This window comes from Hypanus sabinus (genome assembly GCF_030144855.1).
Source record: "Hypanus sabinus isolate sHypSab1 chromosome X1 unlocalized genomic scaffold, sHypSab1.hap1 SUPER_X1_unloc_15, whole genome shotgun sequence".
Classification (NCBI taxonomy): Eukaryota; Metazoa; Chordata; class Chondrichthyes; order Myliobatiformes; family Dasyatidae; genus Hypanus; species Hypanus sabinus.
In genome coordinates, this window is record NW_026778963.1 from 12,501 (window position 1) to 28,378 (window position 15,878).

Sequence of the window (15,878 nt, forward strand, 5' to 3'; positions counted from 1 at the left end):
ATATATACACATTGGAATCCGGGCATGTTTTCGTATCTTCTCTGAAACGAATACATATCAGAACCAGGATTATTATCACCGGCACGTGACGTGAAATTTGTTAACTTAGCAGCAGCAATTCAATGCGATACAGAATGTAGCAGAGACAGAACACAATAATAAGTAAAACAAAACACAATAATAAATAAACAGGTATATCAATTACATATATCGATCAGATTTTTAAAAATGTACAAAAACAGAAATACTGTATATTAAAAAAAGTGAGATAGTGTTCACGGGTTCAATGTCCATTTAGGAATCGGATGGCGGAGGGGAAGAAGCTGTTCCCGAATCGCTGAGAGTGTGTCTTCAGGCTCCTGTACCTCCTCCCTGATGGCAGAGGGGAAGAAGCTGTTCCTGAATCACTGAGAGTGTGTCTTCAGGCTCCTGTACCTCCTCCCTGATGGCAGAGGGGAAGAAGCTGTTCCTGAATCGCTGAGTGTGTGTCTTCAGGCTCCTGTACCCCCTCCCTGATGGCAGAGGGGAAGAAGCTGTTCCTGAATCACTGAGTGTGTGTCTTCAGGCTCCTGTACCTCCTCCCTGATGGCAGAGGGGAAGAAACTGTTCCTGAATCGTTGAGTGTGTGTCGTCAGGCTCCTGTACCTCCTCTGATGGCAGAGGGGAAGAAGCTGTTCCTGAATCGCTGAGTGTGTGTCTTCAGGCTCCTGTACCTCCTCCCTGATGGCAGAGGGGAAGAAGCTGTTCCTGAATCACTGAGAGTGTGTCTTCAGGCTCCTGTACCTCCTCCCTGATGGCAGAGGGGAAGAAGCTGTTCCTGAATCGCTGAGTGTGTGTCTTCAGGCTCCTGTACCCGCTCCCTGATGGCAGAGGGGAAGAAGCTGTTCCTGAATCACTGAGTGTGTGTCTTCAGGCTCCTGTACCCCCTCCCTGATGGCAGAGGGGAAGAAGCTGTTCCTGAATCACTGAGTGTGTGTCTTCAGGCTCCTGTACCTCCTCCCTGATGGCAGAGGGGAAGAAACTGTTCCTGAATCGTTGAGTGTGTGTCGTCAGGCTCCTGTACCTCCTCTGATGGCAGAGGGGAAGAAGCTGTTCCTGAATCGCTGAGTGTGTGTCTTCAGGCTCCTGTACCTCCTCCCTGATGGCAGAGGGGAAGAAGCTGTTCCTGAATCGCTGAGTGTGTGTCTTCAGGCTCCTGTACCTCCTCCCTGATGGCAGAGGGGAAGAAGCTGTTCCTGAATCGTTGAGTGTGTGTCTTCAGGCTCCTGTACCTCCTCCCTGATGGTAAAAGTGAGAAAAGGGCATGACCTGGGTGCTGGACGCTGCCGTTCTCAGACACCGCTCCCTAAAGATGTCCTGGGTACTTTGCAGGTTGGTACCCAAGATGGAGCCGACTAGATTTACAACCTTCTGCAGCTTCTGCAGTGGTGCAGCCTGTCAGAATGTTCTTCACGGTACAACTAGAGAAAAGTTAAAGTGTATTTGTTAGCATACAAAATCTATTAAAACTCGTAATAAAGTACAGCCGCTAAATACAGGCGCGCGCGCGCGCGCGCGCGCGTGTGTGTGTGTGTGTGTGTGTGTGTGTGTGTGTGTGTGTGTGTGTGTGTGTGTGTGTGTGTATGTGTGTGTGTGTATATATATATATATATATATATATATATATATTAACTATACTTCATAACAATTCACGGTTTAATCAACATTTTGATATTCCTTCACGTCCTGCACGTGTCCCCAAGGAGAATTAAAGATTGAAACGAGGTGGTCGGTAAGCGAATTGCAGCCACTTCCCCCTTTCTATCACAATTACCTGTTAAAGTTCGGTCTCGGCCTGATTTTCGTTTTCTCTCTGGACGTGCTGAAAACAACCGAGGCATGTCAACCGGAGACAGATCCAGTCGGCTGAGGGATCAAACTAATTCCAAGCGCGATGCGAGTCAGAGTAGCAACTCGGCACCAGGCTGCACCAAATGGAAATCGTGCCGGCGCGATGCCTTAACTGCCAGCGTGGGGGCAAACCGCCGGCGATTTCCGAGGGGCGCCGATGAACGTAGAAGGTAGGGTCAGTGCAGGACAGGGACGCGCCTTTCCGGCCACTGTGCTCCGCCGGACCGATGTAGTGACCCGTGGAACGGCGGATTGAGCTAACCTTTTCTGCCGAGCAAACACCAGGAAATCTGCAGATGCTGGAAATTCAAACATCACACACAAAATGCTGGTGGAACGCAGCAGGCCAGGCAACATCTGCAGGGAGAAGCGCTGTCGACGTTTCGGGCCGAAACCCTTCGTCAGGACTAACCGAAAGGAAAGGAGAGATTTGAGAGTAGTTGGGGAGACGGGGAAATGCGAAATGATAGGAGAAGACCGAAGGGTGTTGGGGTGAAGCTGAGAGCTGGAAAGTTTATTGACAAAAGGGAGACAGAGCTAGAGAAGTGAAAGGATCATTGGACGAAACGTCGACTGCGCTTCTCCCCATAGATGCTGCCTGGCCTGCTGTGTTCCACCAGCATTTTGTGTGTGTTGTTGTTTGAATTTCCAGCACCTGCAGATTTCCTCGTATTTGCTCCTCATACGGTAAGCTTTTCAATTCCAGAAATCATTATCAGCCGAGTGGTGTTGAGATGGAGCTTAACCAATCTTATCTGAATGCCTGAAGTATTCGGCACAAGAGCGGCGAACTTCAAAGCTCAAAAGGTTCACGACCGGCCTTGTCTTTTTGGAGATGGAGAACAGGCAGGGTGAGGGGCAGAGAGGACAGAAAACAAACACCGGCATTTTGTGTGTTGTTGTTTTAACCCTTTCTGCCTTCTGTTTTCCTCGCATTCGTGTGCCCGTCTGAACGTCTCTTAAAAGTCCCTAATCTACCCGCCTCTACCTCCGGCCCAGGCAGCGCACTTCAGTCACCCACCACTCTCTGCGTAAAAAAAATCGTGCCCCTCACACCTCCTTTGAAATTGCACCCCCCTTCTTAACTGCAAACCCTCTGCTATTAGACAGCTGGAGAAATACACGGTTGGTCTCCTCCGCCTATGCCTCTCACAATCTTATAAATCGCTGTCAGATTGCCCCTCAGCCTCCGCCGTTCCAGAGAACACAGGCCGAGTTTGTCCAGCCTCTCCCGGCAACATCCATTCCAGGCGGTGTCTTGGTAAACCTCTTCGGTCCCTTCTCCGAAGCCTCAATAATGGGGCGTCCGGAAGTGTAGGCATTACTTGAAAGGAGGGAGAGAGAGAGAGAGAGAGAGAGAGAGAGAGAGAGAGAGAGAGAGAGAGAGAGAGAGAGAGAGAGAGAGAGAGAGAGAGAGAGAGAGAGAGAGAGAGAGAGAGAGAGAGAGAGAGAGAGAAAAGCCTGACTTTTTTTTAAATCGCGAAGAGTTCCAGGTTTTTTTTTGAAACGAGGAGTCAAGTTCCACATTACACCGCGCCGCAGAAGCTGCAGACAGTTAAAAAAAAACAAAACACCGAGGAGGAAATCAGTTAGAAAGCGGTGATTAGTTGACGCGTGGCTGATGGGAGTCCCGAAAGTGCAGAAACTTAAAAAATGAAGGAAGGCGAGTGAGCGAATGCTTCAGGGAATGGGTAAAGTGCTGCAAAGGCATGCGAAGCAATATGGAGAAGGCCAGAGAAACGCATGGCGCCTGGCAGTGAATCGCCGTGGCTTTGAAGCCAAAGGGGATCTCGGAACAACCGAACGAGACAGGAAAGGGCAGCATGAGCCAGTCTGACCCAATTGCTTACAATTTACTCCAAAGAGCCAGGCCGCTTCAAAGAGCCGACGTGATTCACTTTGCACACGACCTAGATAAACTGGCCACAGCAAGAAGACGCGACAAGCGGCAGCGCCCACGCAAGATGCACTTGCGATATTAGCTTCTGCAGAGCTCGTGTTTAAAGTCTCCCACTCTTCATTGGTCACAAAAGTCTCTCTTTACACTCTGAAGGTTCCTGCGTTATTCCAGCATTTGTAATATAAAGTTATGTGTGTACAAATTTTCCATTAGCCCGCTATGTTTTTTTTTTGGAATGGGATTGTGTTGTTACAATACTTCAGTAGCGTGTGTCGTTTAGACTGGCCCTCACCCAATTCCACCGTCATACAGGCATGCGTCATACTAATGCTATCCCGTAAGCGCTCATATGGGAGATGTTGTTGAAATCTATTATTCAAAGGTCTAGACAGAGTGGGCTTCCGACAGTGAGGGAGTCTAGGATCAGAGGGAACAGCCCCAGAATATTTGTTTGGTGCATTGAGATATCACGAAGGTTGACCTCCAGGTCGATTCGGTTGTGACGAAGACGAATGCAACATTGGCATTAATTTTTCTAGCGGTATGGAGTATAAGAGCAGGGATGTGGAATGAGCTGCCAGTTGAAGTGGTGAATGCAGGCTCACTGTTACCTTTTAAGAAAAACTTGGACAGGTACCTGGATGAGAGGGGTATGTAGGGATACGGTCCAGGTGCAGGTCAGTGGGACTAGGCAGAAAAATGGTTCGGCAAAGCCCAGAAGGGCCAAAAGGGCCTGTTTCTGTGCTGTAATGTTCTGTGGTGCTATGGTTCTATGTGATGCTGAGACTCTGTAAGCCACTCGTGAGACCACACTTGGAGTACCGTGTGGAGTTTTGGGTTCCTTATTTTAGAAAGGATATACTGACATTGGAGAGGGTTCACAGAAGACTCAGGAGAATGATTCCAGGAATGAAAGGGTTACTGTATGAGGAACGTAAGGCAGCTCTTGGGCTGTATTCCCTGGAGTTCAGGAGAATGGGGGGGGGGGGGAATCTCATAAAAACATTCCGAAGATTAAAAGGCCTGAACAGATTAGATATGGCAAAGTTATTTCCCATGGCAGGGGATTCTAGGACAAGAGGGCACGACTTCAGGATTGAAGGACATCCATTTAGAACTGAGGTGCGGAGAAATTACTTTAGTCAGAGGGTGGTAAATCTGTGGAATTTGTTGCCATGAGCGGCTGTGGAGGCCAAGTCATTGGGTGTATTTAAGGCAGAGATTGATAGGCTCTTGATTAGCCAGGGCATCAAAGGGTCTGGGGAGAAGACAGGGGAGTGAGGGTGACTGGAAGAATTGGATCAGCCCATGATTGAATGGTACAGCAGACTCAATGGGCCGAATGGCCTACTTCTGCGCCAATATCTTGCGGTCTTATTGAGATACAGCGCAGAGCGGGCTTTTCGGCCCATCGTGCCGCGCCGCCCACCAATCCCCGATTTAACCCTCGCCTAATCACGGGATAATTTACAACAGCCAATTAGCCTACCAACGGGTTGGCCTCTGGACTGGGGGAGGAAGTCCACGCGGTTACTGGAAGAACTTGCAAACTCCTTACTGACAGCAGCGGGAGGTTAACCTTCATCGCCAGTACAGTAAAGCTTTGTTTCTAACCACTTACGCCGGAGTGCCCGCCCAGACTACAAGGACAGTGATGAGGAGGGCGTTTCTTTCGCTAGAGGGTGGCGAATCTGAGCCAATCGTTGCCCCCACTGCCCGTAAGGAGATTGCCCATTCTCCCCGAGGCCACGTGGATTTCCTCCGGGTGCTGCAGTTTCCTCCCACAGTCCAAAGATGCACCGACTGGTAGGTTAATTGGTCATTGTAAATTGTCCCGTGATTAGGCTCGGGTTAAATCAAGATTTCTGGGCTGCTTGGCTTGGAGGGCCCGATAGGTCTATACTGCACTGTATCTCAGTATACATATGAATGAATGAATGAATGAATGAATGAATGAATGGATAAATAAATTGACAAATAATATATATATATATATATATATATATATACACACATAAACAATCCGATTGATAGATAGATCGATAATTTGAAATGGGGTTGAGAGGGATAATAAATCAGCCGTTATGTAATGACACTCGATGGGCCGAATGGCCTAATTATGTTCCTGTTTTATGGTCTTATCCTCATTTGTCACACAAATGAACTGCGTCCTACACGCAAAAAATGCCCACTGTAGTTCCTATTCAACCATATGCAGATAAAATATTCCCTTGTCCATTCGTCCACCCTGCACGTATCCCTGCAAGCGGCCAAAGTGTGACACCCGCCCATTCACCTCCTCCCTCACCTCTGTTCAGGGCCCCAGACAGTCCTTCCAGGTGAGACAACACTGTTAACCCGCCGGAGTCGTCTATTGTGCCCCCTTCCTCAGATGCCAATACCGCCTTCACTACGTTAATGAGGCCCGTCGTAAATTGGGGGACTACTTCTTTGAGCACCTCCGCTCCATTCGCCGTAAGCAGAATTTCCCGGCGGCCAAAGAGTGTAATCCTGATTCCCACTCCTGCTCCAGCGATGACAAGAAACCTGTACGGCCTTTGCATCGGGGCAGTTCCACTCCCTTGACCTCAGTGGATGAGCGTGACTTTCCTGCCTTGCCCTGCCCTTCGATCTCAGGGAAGCATTCCAAAGCGCCTTTTCTGGCCATTAGCTCTCACTCCCGATCTCCTCCCCCGGAGCTACCTTCGCATGCCACGAGAGGCACGCCCCCTGTCTCGCTGGGATACGAGACCCACCGGCTACCCTCACCTGGTGCGGCCCACCTGTCGAAGTGATGCAGCCGCCGCCGCATGCAAACAACTACTTCGAGCCACAGGTGAGAGCTGAGTGTCCAGTGGGGACATTGCACCGTTTGTGGAGTGCCGCAAGGATCTGTCCTGGGACCCCTGCTCTTTGTGATTTTTAATAAATGACCTGGATGAAGTGGCGAAAGGATTCGTGAGTAAGTTTGTGGATGACACGAAGATTGGAGGAGTTGTGGATGGAGCTGTAGGTTGTCGAAGGTTACAAGAGGATACAGACAGGATGGAGAGTTGGGCAGAAAAATGGCAGATGGAGTTCAATTCAGATAAGTGTGAGGTGATGCATTTTGGAAGGACAAACTAGAAGACTGAGTACAGGGTTAATGGTCGTTTACTTAAGAGTGTGGATGAACAAAGGGACTGAGGATCAAATCCATACATCTCTCAAGGTCGCTGCACAGGTTGATAGGGTAGTTAAGAAGGCCTATGGGTTGCTAGGCTTCATTAACAGGGGGTTTGAGTTCAAGAGTAGAGAGGTCATGTTGTAACTCTACAAAATTTCTGGTGAGACCACACTTAGAGTATTGTGTTCAGTTCTGGTCACCTCATTACAGGAAGGACATGGAAGCTATGGAGAGGGTTCAGAGGAGATTTACCAGGATGTTGCCTGGTTTGGGGAACAAGTCATCTGAAGCAAGGTTAGCAGAGCTGGGACTTTTCTCTTTGGAGCGTAGAAGAATGAGAGGGGACTTGATAGAGGTCTACAAGATTATGAGAGACATAGATAGGGTGGATAGTCAGTACCTGTTTCCCAGGGCACAACTAGCAAACACCAGAGGGCATATGTACAAAATTAAGGGCGGGAAGTTTAGGGGAGACATCAGGGGTAAGTTTTTTCCACAGAGGGTTGTGAGTGCCTGGAATGACATACCAGGGATGGTGGTGGAGGCTAAAACATTAGGGGTATTTAAGAGCCTCTTGGACAGGCACATGGATGAAAGAAAAATGGAGGGTTATGGGGGCAGTGTGGGTTTAGTACTTTTGCAAAACTGGGCAAAAAATGTCTTGGATGCATGTACAAGCGATTCTGTAAGGCGAAGATGTTTTGAAAAAAATGAAATGAAAAGATTCTAAATATCAAAAAAAATACTATCAAGAGCAGTGAAGAGTAAAATTCTAAATCATGGCAGTAAAATCTACCCCCTCCCCGCCCCTTACCTCCGCATTCTGCGCCGTTTCTGACTGATGAGGGTCAGTAGTGGAGTCACTCGTGTCCGGTATGATGTCCTCTGAAGGGGTTGTCTATTGGCGCGTCCTGTAGAGGCCAGTCCGTGATCCACATCTTTTGGTGCAGTGTGGGCAAGTGTTGATGGTGGTGGTGGTGGTTGGAGCCTTTTGGATGGTCAGCCTCTCCTTTCTCAACTGTGGCACAGCGAAGGTCACCGTCATGCAGCGCAGTCCATTCTTCCCAGTTATTGTCTGTAATATTGAATTTCTTCAAGCTGATTTTAACGTTATATATCAAGAATTTCCTTTTCCCACCAAGGGCTCACTGACTTTCCTTCAACTGAAGTAAACGATCTGTTAAGAAACATAGAAACATAGAAAGCCTACAGCACTAGACAGGACCTTTGGCCCACAATGCTGTGCCGAACATGTCCTTACCTGAGAACTACCTAGACTTCTATTTTCCTAAGATTCATGTACCTACCCAGATGTCTCTTAAAAGGCCCTATCGTTTCCGCCTCTACCACCGTCGCCGGCAGCCCATTCCACGTACTCACCACTCTCTGTGTAATAAACATACCCCTGACATCTCCTCTGTACCTACTCCCCAGCTCCTTAAAACTGTGCCCTCTCGTGCTAGCCATTTCAGCCCTGGGAAAAAGCCTCTGACTATCCACACGATCAATGCCTCTCATCATCTTGTCCACCTCTATCAGGTCACCTCTCATCCTTGGATAGGTATGTGGGCAGGAAAGGAATGGGGGGGGGGGGGTACTGGCTGACTAGGAGAGAGTAAGCATTCGGCACGAACTAGAAGGGCCGAGATGGCTTGTTTCCGTGATGTAATTATTATATGGTTATATTCCTATAAGGCATGCTCCCCAATCCAGGCACCATCCCTGTAAATCTCCTCTGCACCCTTTCGATGGTTTCCACGTCCTTCCTGTAGTGAGGTGACCAGAACTGAGCACGGTACTCCAAGTGGGGTCTGACTGGGGTCCTATATAGCTGCAACATTACCTCTCGGCTCCTAAACTCAATCCCACGATTGATAGAGGTCAAGGCACCGTATGCCTTCTTAACCACAGAGTCAACCTGCGTTTGGGGATATTACTATACAGACGACATGACCTATTCAGTAGAGTTAGTGCTGCTTTATCATGGCGGAGATGCTGCTCATCTTGCCCTTCTGTAGTCCGCTGGCGTTCGGGCGTCTCTCCCTCCAGCCAATCCTCAAGGATCTCTGCTGGGATTGTTCCAGGGTTTTCCCCGGTGCCCGCTGCAGGTGGTCCGTGATACAGCTCGGGAATGACGACTGCTCTGCACAACAAAACTTTGTTTGATGAGGGGTGATGGAGAAGCGAACTAGGACCAGGATTAGTAGACTGGGGAGCGGCACCTTCTCTAAGGCTGTGAGCTTAGTGTGTATGACTGGCATATGCCGTGAACTCTGTTGTTACGTTAAAGAAGAAAAAAAAACAAAGAAAAAGAATAGTGAGGAAGTGTTCATCGCCCATTCACAAATCAGATGCCGGTGGAGAAGAAACTGTTCCTAGTGTATTTTTTCCTGTACCTGCACCTCCTCCTTGTTGGCAGCAATTTCCTTGGTGATGGGAGCACTTAATCCTGGTTCTTCCTCGGCTGTCCATCGATTTCGGTGTTGACTGTGCTGGGAGTTTAATCTCTGCAGGCACGTTTAATGATTCAATGATGGAACAGGCAAAGGGGCAAAGTGGGCTAACCCTTCCTCCTACTTCAAACAAGATATATTTTTTTTAAAAAAACGGAAACGTGATGTCTAATATTGAAATTAAAAACTTTAATAATTAACTAATTTCAGGCTGGTTCCTTGAGCTTGTTGAAGCCGTAGAAGATACTGGGGATAAGCTCCCACTGTCTGTTACTGGCTTTCCACACCATCCAGAAACTCTGCTCCAACACGCCTTGCACAGTGATAAGACAGACGGTGTCGTGCCCCCCACCATACAGTCTCTCTGGGCTTCCAAATCTGACGCTACGTGGTACACGTGTAAAGACTTAGAGGAGAAGGAAGTTGCCCCGCAGTGACAACTTACTAGTCTGGTGTTGCCATCCGTTGGCCAGCGCTCCGGTTCCTCTGCGTGCCACCAAGGTGGCTGTACCATTGACCCTTTTGGAGTCATCTGCCACAGACACCATCAGACGCCATGCCGCCGGCGTCCTCCTTGGGTGCAGCCTTTGCCTGAAGAGGCATCCCCTACAAAATAGCAAAGGCATGCTTACCTCCTTAACTCAGTCAGCCACGCACCTGCTACTAGATCCAGTCCAGTAGTATACCGATGGAGCATCACCTTCACAGCTAGGTTAGACCTGCCAGAGAGCGAATCATCGCCGCGCTTCGCTGATGTTAGGCCAGTGTCACTCCTAAGCCACGGTGAGGCGCCAAAGGAGGATGTCATAGGTGTAATAATGGACACCATCCTGTCTCTTGAAGATGGCCTCGGTGCTGCGGTGACAAGTGCCCGTGATGGGGCTGCTCCTGCGGCTTTTCCCGATCCTGTACCAGAGCTTCGCCAGAATGCCCGTTGCTGCAGATTCCACCGTCCGCAATTTCCCGTGTCTCCACCATCAAGACAAAAAAAATTTTCGGGCTTCATGTTTCCGGGAGAACAGAGGAGTAGAAAGACTGTTAATTGAGCTAATTTGAAACAGGCATAATGCAATTTTAAAATAAACAGAACCCGATTGACGGGGTGGCTTTGGAGAAGAAGGATTTTGAAAACCTTTTGAAATCCTGTCAAACTGGTGCCAATAAAACAGCAACTACACGAGGAAGTCATACTTATTTGGCACTTCACAGCTGTTCTGCCCACCTCGAAGGAGAATAGCCTGCAGCTTCTTGGACCAGGTTGAATAAGTATTTTGTACAAGAGCGCCGTGTAAATCTTGGGGGGATCTTCCAAGGCACGCTAACTCCCAGGGCTAAACTTGATAAAATGGATACCCTGATTGATGTACGTGAGTGGCAGGGTGGAGATACATCTCTAGCAAAGGAGGTGTGAGACGCTCCTTCCCTTCCGCTAGCCCGCAGGTCACTGCTGGACAAGGTGCAGCACCCCACCCCGTCAGGATCACGTGAAGCGGTGGATGGTCATATGATCAGCTAGCGTTGATCACGAGTCCTAGTTGTGCGACCACTGATGCCGAGCAGACAATCTTTGAAGAGTACTGATAATGGCTGGGGGGTGGGTTGGGGGGCTGGGGGTGGTGGGGACGGTCAGCCGTCTTGTAAGGACACTGACCCAGAACAAGGCAACGGCAACCTACTTCTGTAGAAAAACTTGTCAGGAGCAATTATTGTCATCAAAAGACCATGATCACCCACGTCACGCACGTAACGAACAACACAACGAATTGACGTAAAGAGGCGCTCAAACACGGAGTGCAATAATTGTGAGAATACCTGACACACCCTTCTGTCACTTTTGTTAGGTCCGTAAGCGGCCACCTCATTTGCGAAGCGGCTTTCCGGAAGTCATGTCAGGAGCTCTTGTAATTCCCACGGACGAAGAAAAGTCCCCCATCCTTCAAGTGACCGAGAAGTAGCCAGTTGGCTTAGAAGAGGAATTCCAGACCTGTTGGTCCACGACCTCCTTGCTCAGCGGTATTGGTACACAGAATAAAAAGGTAGGAACTCCAGACTCAGACGGTCCAAAAGTAGTTTGTAGAGATAGTAGTTCAGAGGTGTATGTAGAAGTTTTGTGAGCTGCCCACCAAACGTCGCCACCTGTCATCATCTTGACAGTATTATAATCAAACCGCAATTGCTACAGTACGACATGAGGATATAGGACCCATAAAAAGTATTCGCCCCCTCGGAAGTTTTCATGGTTTGTCAATTCATTTTTATTTGTAATTAATTTAGATCAGCTTGTAGAGATCTCTTTTCAGTTTGACACTAAAGAGTTCTTTTTTCTGTTGATTAGTGTAAAATAACAAATCGAACCCACAGTGATTCAATGTTGTAAAACAATAAAACATGAAGCCCTCCGGGGGGGTGGGGGGGAATGAATACTTTTTATCGGCACTGTAAATAACCCAGGTAATATATACCTGACGGTGTAACTTTTGAAAAAGAAATATAAACAGACACCCGGAAGTGCATCTCTACTAAACTAGTCATATATAGTCGCAATAATACGATAGATATTCTTTGGAGAAAATGTGATTTCTGCAGCGGGGAAGGACTGATTTTTAAAACTTACTTTGTACTGTTAATAGACAGAAAGACAGACAGGCAGATAGACATACTTTATTGATCCTGAGGGAAATTGGGTTTCGTTACAGTCACACCAACCAAGAATAGAGTAGAAATATATCAAAATAAAGCCAGAAATAATAATAATAATAATAATAATAATAATAATAATAATAATAATAATAATAATAAGAAGAAGAAGAAGAAGAAGAAGAAGAAGAAGAAGAAGAAGAAGAAGAAGAAGAAGAAGAAGAAGAAGTAGAAGAAGAAGAAGAAGAAGAAGAAGAAGAAGAAGAAGAAGAAGAAGAAGAAGAAGAAGAAGAAGAAGAAGAAGAAGAAGAAGAAGTAAATAATGACGTGGAAATAAGTCGAGGGAGGAGTTGTAAAAATTTGTTGGCCACGGGCAGGATGACGCTCAGTCCTATGACGCTCAGTGTTACATCTCGTTGGAATGAGTCTCTGGCTGAATGTACTCCTGCGCCTAACCAGTACATTATGGAGTGGATGGGAGACATTGTCCAAGATGGCATGCAACTTTGACAGTATCCTCTTTTCAGACACCACCGTCAGAGAGTCCAGTTCCACCCCCACAACATCACTGGCTTTGCGAATGAGTTTGTTAATTCTGTTGGTGTCTGCTACCCTCAGCCTGCTGCCCCGGCACACAACAGCAAACATGATAGCACTGGCCACCACAGCCTCGTAGAACATCCTCAGCATCATCCGGCAGATGTTAAAGGACCTCAGTCTCATTTTATTATTTATTAACAGGCATAATTTTATTTAGTATTCCTATCTGGCTCACTTGCGCACCTCGCATCTCTGCACTGCCAATATGGTCTTCTGCTAAGTGCTCAGGCTTGACCAAAGTTCAAGTTAGTTTTACTTCCGCAGGTGTCACTAGGATGGGAGATTATTTTTCGAATTGTTGAGAATGCTAGCGTCGCTATGTCCAAAGTGTCTTCGCTCCGGTGACAAGTCACGGCACTGTTTGGACTGGAAATGTACAAGAGCTACTGCCATCGAGAAGGAGGCACAGCAGTCTGGGGTCCCACGCCACCAGGGATCAGGAGCAGTTATTACCCCTCAACCATCAGGAAGGAGGTACAGGAGCCTCAGGACCCACACCACCAGGTTCAGGAACAGTTATTACCCCTCAACCATCAGGAAGCAGGTACAGGACCCTCAGAACCCATCAGGCTCGTGTACCATCGTGGATAACTTCATTGCTGAACTGATTCCACCACCGATGAACTTTCAGGGTCTCTACAACTCATGCTCTCAATATTAGTTTAGTATTAATAACCAATTCTTCAGCATAAACATAAAAATATCATTATACCAGATTACTTAAAGTTCAAATTCAAAGTTAATTTATCATGAAAGTATGCCACCCTGAGATTCATTTTCTTGCGGGCTTACCCAATATAACTCTGGAATTATTGCCATAACGGAGCCAGTGAAAGACCGCCCAACTTGAACGTTTAACCAGAGTGCAGAAGACGACAAAAGTAATAGCAATAATAGATAAATAAGCAATAAATATTGAGAACGTGAGACGAAGAATCGTTGAAGGTGAGTTCATAGGTTGTGGGAACATTTCAGTGATGGGGCACGGGAAGTTGAGTGAAGTTACACCGTCTGGTTCAAGAGCCTGATGGTTGAAGAGTAGTAAATGTTCCTGAACCTGAGGCTCCTGTACCTCCTTCCCGATGGTTGAGGGGTAATATCTGTTCCTGAACCTGGTGGTGTGTGTCCCGAGGCTCCTGTACCTCCTTCCTGATGGTTGAGGGGTAATAACTGTTCCTGAACCTGGTGGTGTGGGTCCTGAGGCTCCTGTACCTCCTTCCTGATGGCAGCAACGAGAAGAGAACACGTCCCGGGTGATGGGATCCCTGATGAAGGATGCGGTTTATTGTGAGGGTAATTCAGGTAGATGTGCTCAGTGGTTGGCAGGGCTTTGCCCGTGATGGACCGGGCTGTATCCTTTACTTCTCATCTCATTTTTAAAATCTTTTAAAATTTCAAATCTTCTACAGCTATAAAATGATACAGAACTTCAACAATTTGATATATATACAATTAATAAAGCTGAAGAAAAAAACTTATCAAAAAAAGATAATATATGATTAGGAAAAAATATTTATATAAAGAAAAGAAGGAAAAAAGAGAACCCCTTCTTACTAAAAAAAAAGAAACCCCACTAATTAAAAGAGAAAGAAAAAGAAAAAAAAAACAACGATTCGGAATCAACGCCCGGAGCAATACGACTTCCCATCGTCCATAGACATAAAAAAAAACTGGAAGGAAACCGTATAAAATAATTCAAATTAAATGATAATACTTGGCAAAAGAGCCCCATCTTCTCTCAAAATCAAATCGAGGATCAAAAGATCTACTTCCGACTTTTTTCCAAAGTAAGACATAACATTACTTGAGAAAACCATTCAATTAATGTCGGGGAAGAAACATCTTTCCATTTTAATAAAATAGCCCTTCCTGCCAACAATGTAACAAATGCAATTACATGTTGATCTGAAGATGAAATACCCTGAATATAATGCGGAACTATTCAAAATAGAACAGTTAATGCTAATACTTTTGCTAAGTAATATTTAAGAAATAATTTCGACAAGGAAAAAACACTTTATAAATTTATTTCATTCTTAATATTGGCAAAACACTAAAATTCGAATATCAAAAACTGTGTGTTTCTTCTCCAGTCATGTGATCATCTCTGTCCTCGATAAAGCACACAGAGGTCAGCCAAGAGCCTCTCAACTTTGGAACGGGAAATTAATCGACTTGATCTTCGGCATTGCAAGGCCAGACCGGAAAATAAACTGCTGATTATGTCATCATATTTGCAAGATGAGGACAAGGAAGAAAAGTTTCCTCGCGCTGGCATGTGGAAGAATCCCAATTCTTTATCAAGATAATCAGGTAATGTCCGAATGTACATCACCAACGGCAGAGGGCGCTCGTGTTCGCGTCTTGGACCGCGCCGGGCACCACTGTGCATGCCAAACCCTCTATTACAGTGATTTATATTTTTCAATTCTGAAAGTCAAAGCAATAAGCTTAATTGTAAATCAAGCCTTGTGGCACTCTTGCAGGCCTGCAATGCCTCGCTCCCCTATTATACAGTTGTAATTACAATAGAAGTCACTTAATGAACACACAGCGTAGATTCCTACAGCTTTTTTATGCTTCCAGGAGTTCTGCTGATTACAATTCCTTCTTTTATCGTTATTTAAGTGCACGTACTGGGACAATTTTTTTTAAAAAAGATAAAATACCTATAGTACTGGTCTCAGGTACACACACACACACACACACACACACACACACACACACACACACACACATATATATATATAAACATACCACATAACATACATACTTAAATTTTACCTGTGTGTGTCGGGGCGCCTAAGACTTTTGCACAGTACTGTAGTAATTTTACGTATTGTTCTCTACTGCAGCCGCAAATAAAAACCAAATTTCGTGACATATGCGAATGATGATAAACCCCATTCTGATATGGGGTTTCTATTGTGGACTGAGAATGGGAAGGGGGGAAGGGAGAGGGGAATCAGGGTCTGGAAAAAGGGGATGGAAGAGGGAGTGAGGGAGAGACATTCTGTAATGATCAATAAACCAGTTGTTTGGAATCAAGTGCCACTGTCTGCTGTCTCGGGGCTGGGTGCCGTTCCTTCTCTGCGCACCCTAGCTACAAGAGTGTGCCTAAGACCTTTGCACAGTACTGTCTAAGTCAGTAATAATAAACCTGATTCTGATTCTGACACCAGCACACCCCCCCCCCCGCTCCTTCCACTCCCTTCACCTGTCTGTTCACCCC

The 15,878-nt window shown here is 46.6% G+C and overlaps 1 long non-coding RNA gene across 4 annotated transcripts in view; it reads left to right on the forward strand.

Annotated features, from left to right (window-relative positions):
- LOC132385603 (uncharacterized) overlaps positions 1-15,878 on the forward strand; it is a 51,321-nt gene that overhangs the window by 7,120 nt on the left and 28,323 nt on the right. For 3 of the 4 annotated variants that reach the window (XR_009509210.1, XR_009509209.1, XR_009509208.1), the window contains exons 2-3: positions 11,251-11,445; positions 14,740-14,959. This is a non-coding gene — a long non-coding RNA (uncharacterized LOC132385603). Of the gene's footprint in view, positions 1-11,250; positions 11,446-14,739; positions 15,397-15,878 lie in introns of those variants that run through there. The other variant, XR_009509207.1, reaches the window with a different exon arrangement.